General features: G+C 47.7%; 1 protein-coding gene across 1 annotated transcript in view; it reads right to left on the bottom strand.

Moving 5' to 3' along the window:
* The window catches only part of L3MBTL1 (L3MBTL histone methyl-lysine binding protein 1), a gene marked incomplete at its 3' end in the record, with an annotated part of 16,789 nt that extends 16,323 nt beyond the window's left edge, over nucleotides 1–466 (bottom strand). Inside the window, exons 1-2 of the mRNA XM_042892673.1 lie at nucleotides 301–466; nucleotides 46–69 (exon numbers count right to left, since the gene is read on the bottom strand). The remainder of the gene's footprint in view (nucleotides 1–45; nucleotides 70–300) is intronic.
* Between the last annotated feature and the right edge of the window lie 9,909 nt (nucleotides 467–10,375).

Genomic DNA, 10,375 nt, shown 5'->3' with positions numbered 1-10,375 from the left:
TTTCATGGTTCTCACAACCTCCATCTCTGCTCTGCCATCCATCACCTTGCGTGGGTACAGAGTGAGACACTGGAAGCCAGTAAGAAAGAAATCAAGTTGGTAGTATCAACACAACAAAGGAGTGAAAAAGAAACCATGAAAAATGGGCCTTCTCTTTCCACCACCTTCCAGGAGGCATTTCTCTAAGATGTACTAAAGGCCCATTTATCCCAACAGAGAAGATCATGAAAGTCACAACATGACCTAGTAAAGCCCATGTTATATGATTCCAGCCTGTGAACATCAAGGTTTTTATCTTACCTGGCACAACCATAAGAAGGGATGAGTGCAGCAGGTTTAGTACAAGCAATGCTGCTCCTGACTCTGAGGTCTATACCATCCAGATACAGACCATGACTGGAGCTTGGTGAACCCTGCACTGGAGAAGAAAGAGGTCTCTGAAGTTCACTTTTCAGTTCTCCAACTGTGCAGTGACTCTTGACTTTCTTTTAACTGGCTATAAGGGAGAATTTCACAAACAAGACTTAATCAGGATGAATATCCATTGCGTGCAACTGAATTTCTCACAGTATCAGTGATGTTCAATCCATCCAGTCATGAATTTCAAGGAGCATGTGGTGGGGGGTTGGAGGGACGGACCATCTCCTGCTAGTCTGGAGCCCGGCTTGAACTCAGGCTTTCCTTGTAGCCACAGAACTTAGCCTGCAGGTGGACCTCCTGAATGGCCTCAGGCCTTGCCTGGTGATCTGAGTTCTCAGCTGGACCTGTCCATGATGGCTCAGTACTTGCTCCCCTCCTCAGACACCACAGGCCAAAAGCTACTCCAAGGCTAAATGTCTAATGAGAACACTGTTGGTGTGGATTTGTAAACACACCATTGCCATAGCTGAAATCCAGCAGCTCACAAAGATCTCCCACCTTTCCTCGTGGGCTTCCATAGTGTTAGACAGCAACCCACCACCAACACTGCTTACATTAACTACGGTTAAAGTTTTAATACAGTATTTCTGAGATACTTCCTGCACAAATAACACAGCACTGCTCTGGTTCACTGTCCCATAATGTCCAGGAGCCTCACTAGTGGAAGGAGAGTTGGCAGCAAACAACAGACAGGCTGATGAGTTCCTTCCTCACCTCCAAAGGAGTGAAAAATAGGGTTGGAGACAGCGTTTGCAACTCACACCGTTCAAAACGCTGGCAGAAAAGCCCCAAAAAGCTCAACCTGCTGCAAAATACCTCAGATGGGGAACATCCGAAGAAATAAAAAGGAAGAAAAGAGAATAAGTAGGAGCACAGCTGCAGCTGTGAAGACCTAGCATCACTGTTGCAGCAGGAGCAAAGGCGCTGGCACACAGCCCTTTGGACAGCCTTTCTTTCTGAGTGGAACCTCTGTCAGACGTTAGGGAGGGGAGGCCCACAGCTAAGACACTGGGCTAGGGTGTTGGAAGGCAAGGGGGCCTGTGAGAGCTGGTCGGCATTTAAGCAGCTCTTCTTCCAAGCTCAGGATCGGTGTGTCCCTGTGAGGAAGAAATCGGGAAAGGGTGGCAAGAGACCTGTGTGGATGAGCAAGGAGCTCGTGCACAAACTCAAAGGAAAGAAGAAGGCCCATGAAATGTGGAAAAAGGGTCTGACTACTTGGGAAGAATACAGGAATGTTGTCAGGGTCTGCAGGGATGCGACAAGGAAGGCTAAAGCCCGCCTGGAATTAAATCTGGCAAAGGGGATAAAGGATAATAAAAAAGGTTTTTTCAAGTACATTAACAGTAAAAGGAAGACTAGGGAGAATGTGGCTCCCCTGGTAAGTGACGGGGGTGTTCTGGTAACGGGGGATACTGAGAAGGCGGAGATACTGAATGCCTTCTTTGCTTCTGTTTTCAGTGAAAAAGCTCCCCCTCGGGAATCTGAGACCCTGGAGGTGAGAGAGAGGATCTGGGGAATGGAAGACCTCCCTTCTGTCAGGGAAGAGGTGGTCCGGGAGCGCCTAGGCAACACCAATGTTCACAAATCCATGGGACCCGATGGGATTCATCCACGGGTGCTGAAGGACCTGGCAGAGGTGATTGCTGAACCGCTTTCTGTCGTCTTTGAGAAGTCTTGGAAGACGGGGAAGGTGCCTGAAGACTGGAAGATAGCCAACGTCACCCCGGTCTTCAAAAAAGGCAAGAAGGAAGACCCAGGCAATTATAGGCCAGTCAGCCTCACCTCTGTCCCTGGAAAGGTGATGGAACAGCTTGTACTGGATGTCATCTCCAGACAACTGGAAGAAGAGGAGGTTATCAGGAGTAGTCAGCATGGGTTCACAAGGGGGAGGTCGTGCTCCAACAACCTGGTAGCCTTCTATGATGTTGTCTCTGGCTGGGTGGATAGGGGGAGAGCAGTGGATGTAGTCTACCTTGATTTCAGCAAGGCATTTGATACTGTCCCCCATGACATCCTTATAACAAAGCTGAGGAAGTGTGGGATAGATGAGTGGACAGTGAGGTGGGTTGAGAACTGGCTGACTGGCAGAGCACAGAGGGTCGTTGTTGGTGGTGCAGAGTCCGGTTGGAGGCCTGTAACTAGCGGTGTTCCTCAGGGGTCTGTGCTGGGTCCGGTCTTGTTCAACATCTTCATCAATGACCTTGATGAGGGGATAATGGCCACCCTCAGCAAGTTTGCCGATGATACGAAGTTGGGAGGATTGGCTGACACGCCTGAAAGCTGTGTTGCCATTCAGCAAGACCTGGATAGGCTGGACAGCTGGGCAGAAAAAAAACGGATGAGGTTTAACAAAAGCAAGTGTAGAGTCTTGCATCTGGGGAGGAATAATTCCATGCACCAGTACAGGTTGGGGGATGACCTGCTGGAGGGGAGCTCTGCGGAAAGGGACCTGGGTGTCCTGGTGGATGACAGGTTGGCCATGAGCCAGCAGTGTGCCCTTGTGGCCAAAAAGGCCAATGGCTTACTGGGGTGCATTAAAAAGAGCGTGTGCAGCAGGTCGAGGGAGGTGATCCTCCCCCTCTACTCTGCCCTGGTAAGACCTCATCTGGAGTACTGCATCCAGTTCTGGGCTCCCCAGTACAAAAAAGACAGGGATCTCTTGGAAAGAGTCCAGCGGAGGGCCATGAAGATGGTGAAGGGCCTGGAGCATCTCTCCTATGAGGAAAGGCTGAGTGAACTGGGTCTGTTCAGCCTTGAGAAAAGAAGACTGAGAGGGGACCTGATCCAGGTCTATAAATATCTAAGGTGTGGGGGGCAGAATGGCGAGGCCAGACTGTTTTCAGTGGTGAGTGGAGACAGGACAAGGGGAAACGGCTGGAAACTGCAGCATAGGAAGTTCCGCACAAACATGCGCAAGAACTTCTTTACAGTGAGGTGACGGAGCACTGGAACAGGCTGCCCAGGGGGGTGGTGGAGTCTCCTTCTCTGGAGATGTTCAAGACCTGCCTGGATGCCTACCTGTGTGACCTGGTGTAGGGAACCTGCTTTGGCAGGGGGGTTGGACTCGATGATCTCAGGAGGTCCCTTCCAACCCCTACAATTCTGTGATTCTGTGATTCTGTGATCATGCTGAAAATTGGGATGAGTTTGTTGGGGGGAGCGGCTGGGGTCGTTAGGTGGTGGCTGCCTAGGCACTAGTCAGTGTGTGATGAGAAACTGCATTGTGCATCATTCCTTTTGTGTATTCTTTTCTTTTTGCTTTTTTTTTTTTAAATTATTATTATTACTTTTCCTCCTTTTTCCTTCCCATTATTATGTCTTTATCCAAGAGTTTTACTTTTTTCTTCATTAAATCTCTTCCCTGTGAGAGGTAGATCATGTTTTTGCAGTGGAAGTTTCCAGTATTTCTGTATGTAGCATAGGATAAGTTGCCTTTCACAAAGAAAGCTCCTGAACAGAGTAAAGTTGAGACTGGAACGTTCCGACCTGGGTAGAATTGGCACAGGCACTAGGGTAGGGGAGAGTTTGGTCCAGGACAGAACGAGCATGCTAATTCTTGAGACTATTTTCCTCCTGTCACCATAAAAAGTACAGAGCATACCTAAAAACAATGTGTTGGAAACAGACATTGTATGGAAATGTAAGGTAGCAACAGCATCGGAAGGTTGTGCGCCTGAGATGCTCAACCAGAGTGCCAGGAGAGGCTTTACCTGCATTGGACCCAGGGAATACAACAGGATGGATTTCACTGACTAGTCGTGCGATTTCTCCCTTGTCAGCAGGGGAGCTCATTACTGCAATAATGAATAAACTGCTCTTCACTGAGATCTTTGCCTGATTAGAAATTTTTGATCTTGAGCGTGTTTCTCACATCCCCATCTCACTGTGGGGAAAGTGGGCAATCAGCTCTGTGGTGCTGATGCCTACTGGGTTAAACTACAACAACAGCTCCTTTGGCACCCAACATGGAGCCCACAGATCACAATAACAACAGATCTAACCTGAGCATGTTAGAAAAAATATGTTTGTGATTTGCTGTAAGTACCACATTCATTGAGCAGCTGCCAATTACAACACAGATTTCTTTGCTGTTAACACTGATTTATTTGCTCACAAGGTTTTCTGTGTAACTGCTTTCTACCTGCCTCTACCTCTGAGAGCTGGCTTAAGTTTGATTTTGACTTCCTCAGTTTGTATATACCATCTGCCTATGTAACAGTGACCATGAGCCTAATCTGGTACTTCTATTCAGCACTGCTGGCATACTCGTAGTTCAGGAATTATTTTGTGAAACTACGACCAAGTACATTTTCTACCTTTTCTCCACAGGGGTGAACCTGCAGAGGACATCTCTCCATTCTCCTCCACCTTCCTCTTCTCCTCCAGGCTAGTTACAACAGTGCTTGAGAATTTTGAATATCTTTGAAATGGTCAAACAAGTAAATTATTGCAGGGAAGTCATGCAGCTGGAATCCCTCTCTAAAGAACAGGACACTGGCAAGGGGGATTGGAAAAGGCCCACAAGCCTCAGCCTCTGGAGGTGACTCCTGTCAGGCATCAAATTCCTTCAAAGAAGATGATGTATGTCACTAGGCAAGTGGACCACCGTGAAAAAAAGGTATCCAGCAACTCCATATGGTCTGCTGTACACATTAGCTGTGCTGGAAGAGATCTGTGGTCACCTGGATAACAAGCAGGTAACCAAAGATCCAGATGAAGCCCATGCATGCAGTCAATGAGACAGAAATTTGTATGGATCAATCATCATATGCCAGCACACTGAAAAGATGAAGAGGAACCAATGGTGCACATAGTGGTCATCCAGCTCTGGTAACACAAAGAAAACCTCTCCCTTCCCAGTGGACTGCATCTTGGCTGTGAGGAAACTGCCTGAGAGGTCTGGCAACTCAAAGAGCTGCTCCTTCCCACCTGTACCGTCTAGTGTCTCAACTACTAGGAAGAAAAGTTTCTCTGTTCACAACAGAGGATATAGTGGGTACGTGTCAAGTGCCACTCTGTGGTTTTATCTGCATAATCATGTGGAAAACATGAGGAAGGGAAAAGAAAAAATGTACTTTCAAGCTAGCAGGACAGATGTGTGAGTTGCAAAAATAACACAACATCCAAAAGAGGAAAACTGCTTCAGTTTCTGTTGAGCAGAATGAATAGCTAATCATACTTCTGATCTTAATGGACTTCTGTTATACATTTATTACATTATTACATGTAATTAAATAATGGCTACTCCACCTAGACCCATAAAACGTCTTAGGTTGAAGGGGACCTTAATGATCATCTCATTCCAACCCCCTGCCACAGGCAGGATTGCTAAACTCCAGGTCAGGCTGCCCAGGATGCCACCTAACCTGGCCTTGAATACCTCCAGAGATGGGGCATCCAAAACCTTGCAGGGAAAAATGTTCCAGCATCTCATCACCCTCTGAGTAAAACATTTCCCCAGACATCCAATCTAAATCTCCCTTTTTAAATTTAAAGCCAGTCCTGCCACTATCAGACCATGTAAAAATTTGGTCCCCCCCTGCTTGTAAGTTCCCTTCACTTCATCGCTTCAGTGCTTCATTGCAGCACTGGAAGACTGCAATGAGGTCTCCCCTCAGCCTTCTCCAGGCTAAACAAGCCCAGCTCCCTCAACCTTTCTTCATAGGAGAGTTGCTCCAGCGCTCTGCTCATGTTACTGCCCTCCTCTGGAACAGCTCCAATAATTCCGCCTCCACGTCCTTCCTGTGCTGGGGGCCCCAGGCCTGGGCGCAGTGCTGCAAGACGGGGCCTCGTGAAGACAGAGCAGAGGAGAACAATCCCCTCCCTCCTCTTACTGCCCCCCTCTGTTGATGCAGCCCAGGACACAGTTGGCCTTCTGGTCTGCGAGCACGCACTGCTGTCCAGCTTTTCATCTATCAGGACCCCCAGGTCCTTCTCCACAGGGCCGCTCTTGATGAGCTCTTCTCCCAATCTGTACTCATATCTGGGGTTGCCTCGACCCAAGTGCAACACTTTGCACTTGGCCTTGTTGAACCTCACTAGATATAAGGACGTGGTACAGGACCATGTCAAAGGCCTTGCACAATACCAGGTAGACAACATCAACTGCCCCTCCTTTGTCCACCAATGCCATCACTCCACCATAGAAGGCCACTAGATCGGTGAGGCACAATCTGCACTTGGTGTAGCACTACTGGCTGTCTCGGATCACCTCCTTATTCCTCATTTGCCTGAATATCCCTTCCAGGAGGATCTGCTCTGTGATCTTCATAGGCACAGACATGAGGTTCACCAGCTGGTAGTTCCCTGGCTCTTCCTTACTCCCTTTCTTGTAAATCAGAGTGATGTTTCCCTTTTTCCAATTAGCAGGGACTTCACCTGACAGCAACGATTTTTCAAATATGATGAAGAGGAACTTGAGGGACCCTTCCTCTGGCCAGACAGAGGAAAGGGATTTATCGAAGTATGTGGTTTCAGTGGTCTGGCACATCAAACACAGGAATGTAAGGTGTGTACTGCCATCAAATTATAAAGGGACAGAACCCAACTGTATTTCTGGAGTGACAAGAGGATCCCAAGAGCTAACTGTACTGGATGCCAAAGCGAGCCTAATGGGAAGGATTGGCAAAAGCACCCCATTGTGACTGGCCCAGAGGCTCCATGCATCCTTTAAGGACCCAAAAGGCTAACAGTGGGCTTTTGGTATAGCTGCCCTGGACATGGAGATTAAACATCTGTCCACCTTGCCCAGCCTCTCAAATGACCCTTCTGCTCTGCCGTGGCTGAAGGTTGAAAAACAGCAGGTAATGACTGCTGCCACAACAATCCACTGGCAACAATACTGCACCAATCAACACTCCCTCATTCCCATCCATTAGCTGATTGGAGATACAATGAGTAATCAACGAGATCCAGTCACTCTTTAAACTTTAGTAGTCCCATATGGCCGCTGAGGAAGTCTAATTGAGAATGGAGGCTGACACACCACCACAAACCCACTAAGGCAAATATCATGTGCTCACAGTGGTGGAAGCAACCACTGGACAGCGGGAAATCTTCTCCATGCCCTAATGCCAATGCCTGAAAAAATATCCTGGGCCCTTGAAAGCAAGTCTTCTGGCAACACAGCACCCAAGAAAGAACTGAACCACACAGCAGGACTCATTTTTCCAAAGCAACCTCAAAAATGTCTAGGCTAAAGAGCATGGCATTGAGTGGGTACATCACATCCCCTGTCACACACCAGCCTCCATAAAATCTAATGATACAGTGGACTGTTAAACACTACATTCTGAGCAAAGAGTGCTGAGACATTCAGACAATAGGGTACATTGACTAAACCACCCAGTCAACACTTGGGGATCGGCCAGTTGTGCTGCCCCTGCCCAGGCATGCATAAACAGGTGGGAGGGGACACAACTAGAACAGCTGATCCAAACTGGCTGAAGGGATATCCCATGCCATATGGCATCAGGCAGAACAATAAACATGGGGCAAGTGGCCAGGTGGGCTGCTGTTGCTCAGGGACTGGCTGGGCAGTGGTGCGCTGGTGGTGAACCATTGTGCTGTGCCTCACCTGTATTGTGAGCCCCTGTCTGAAAACTCTGCACACTCATTCCTCTCTCTTACCTTCTGCTGAGGAACAAAAAAAGAACCTCATGCTCCTGCTCAGTCTAACAAAAAACCCAGAAAGGAGAAATGCCATTCTAGGACACTCCAGCCATGCATGTATGGCTGATTTGTGGTCTCCACAAAGGCCACCACAATAGGCAAGCTGGAAAGAATAATATATCACAGACCGTCAAGAAAACTTTCATCCAGAAACGCCTTCTTTCTTGGCTGCTTTCCTCCAATACAGCAGTTTTTGCAATCATGCTCTCAGTGTATGGGTATACAGCCATCTGTCTGCAAACAGACCCTGCCAGCGTATTTCAACCAGTTTTGACAAGAAGATAGATGTCTCCATAATAATGGTCTCTAGTAGTAAAACCTTCATGTCTGAGAATCTACACAGAGAACAAGGTCCCTGGATTGCCCTCACCTCACAGGGGAAGGTGTCAGCACAGAGAATGAGCTGAATTTACTGAGGACAGCTGACCACAGCACACACACACAGGAAACTGGACACAAAACACATTATAAGGCAACTAGAATTCTCTGCTTCTGCTCCTACTGAAGTTTCTAACTCATCAAACAAAAAATGTTAGGCTTCGGACACCACTGCTCTGGACCAGCAGCACCAGGACTCAGAAAGCTGCCGTATCTATTGTTGCTATGCAGAAGAGCCCCCACCTCTACTGCAACCTCACCCTTTAACTCTCACAAGCCCACAGCAAAGCCAAGGGATGATCTCTTTGCAAAGAGGAGGGTTACACTCTGTGGAATGGGCCATCATGGAGCAAAGAGAAAAGCAGCTCTCAGCTCAGAGACACTGTATATCCCCAACAATCAGCACTTCACAAAGCACAGCGCAGTCAAAATGCGTATCTTCTCATCACATAATTGATTTTAAACAGCTATATCTAAAACCATATCACATGCTTATTGGCTTTGTGGCTTCTGAGAAAGTAAAACATCTTTCAGTTCTGTGCTAATCCATGCTGTGCACCGCTTGTCTGGGAAGCAGATTTACAGGAAAGGACTTCATGGACACCACGTTGACCAAGAGTCAGCAGCATGCCCTTGCCACAAAGAAGGCTGATGGCATCCTGGGCTGCATGAGGAGTGAGCCAGCAGGGGACACCTCCCCTGTTCTCAGCACTGCTGGGCCATACCCAGAGTGGTGGGTCCAGTTCCAGGCTCCCCGAAGTACGAGAGAGACTTGGAACCACTAGAGAAATCCCAAGTTGAAATACGTACTGTTAACTACCTCCAGTGACAAAACGGAGCCATTAAGAAATAGCAATACTTTGGATCACGTTAAAACTGCATGGGGAAAAACAGCATTTGGGAGACACAGTGGTCTGGGAGTTGCTTCCTTGGATGCTCCTCTTCATCTGGCATTGCCCAGAGCAGATGTTTTATGAGACTAATGGCACTGTAATAGTATTTGCTCCATACTGATACAGAAGCACACCCAGCAGGTGGCCCAGTGGTAAAGGCAAGCACACTATACCTCTTCCCTTCCAAATCTGATTGCTGCTTTAAACCTACAATAATAATAATAAATCATTTGGAGGTAAAAAAAGCCTCAAAACCCTTCAAGTTTTTGATCCAGCAGAGGATGAAGTTTGGAATGGACTGAGGCTGCCTCCATTGCCCTTCTCCGTGCTGTGGCTATTAAAAACATCACAAAACAGGATGAAATGTCCTTCAGTGTGATGAGAGGCTGTTTTTGTATTGCACATTTCAAATTACTGAACAGATGCTGTGAATATTGCTATTCAAAGAGACCTACACAAGCTCGAGCAGTTCAACAAAGGCAAGCGTGAGGTCTGGCACCTGGGTCACGGCAGCCCCCACTATTGATACAAGCTGGAGGATGAAAGGATTGAGAGCAGCCCTGCCAAAATGACCTCGGGGTACTGGTGGATTGCAGCTGGTCATGAGCCAGCAATGTGCCCGCAAAACCCAAAAAGCCAACTTTATCCTGGGCTGCATCAAAAGAAGTATGGCCAGCAGGATTCTGTCATCTCAACACTTTGAGACCCCTTCTGGAGTACTGCATCCAAATGTGAAGTCTGCAGCACAGCGGAGACATGGAGCTGCTGAAGTGTGCTCAGAGGAGGGCCACAAAAACAATCCCAGGGATGAAACACCTCTCCTATGAGGACAGGCTGAGAGAGCTGGGGCTGTGCAGCATGGAGAAGAGAAGGCTGTGGGGAGAGCTGAGAGCAGTCTGCAGTACCTAAAGGAGGACTTTAAAATAATAATTACAGAATCATAGAAATTCTCAGGTTGGAGAAGATGTTAAAGATCTTCAAGTCCAACCACGACCTAACCATATTACCCTAAA

The sequence above is a fragment of the Lagopus leucura genome, unplaced genomic scaffold (assembly GCF_019238085.1).
Source record: "Lagopus leucura isolate 7727_CA_CO unplaced genomic scaffold, USGS_WTPT01 35286-7_obj-0_obj, whole genome shotgun sequence".
In the NCBI taxonomy this organism is placed as follows: domain Eukaryota; kingdom Metazoa; phylum Chordata; class Aves; order Galliformes; family Phasianidae; genus Lagopus; species Lagopus leucura.
Note: the sequence above shows the minus strand (reverse complement) of the source record. Positions and strands in the feature narration are given on the sequence as shown.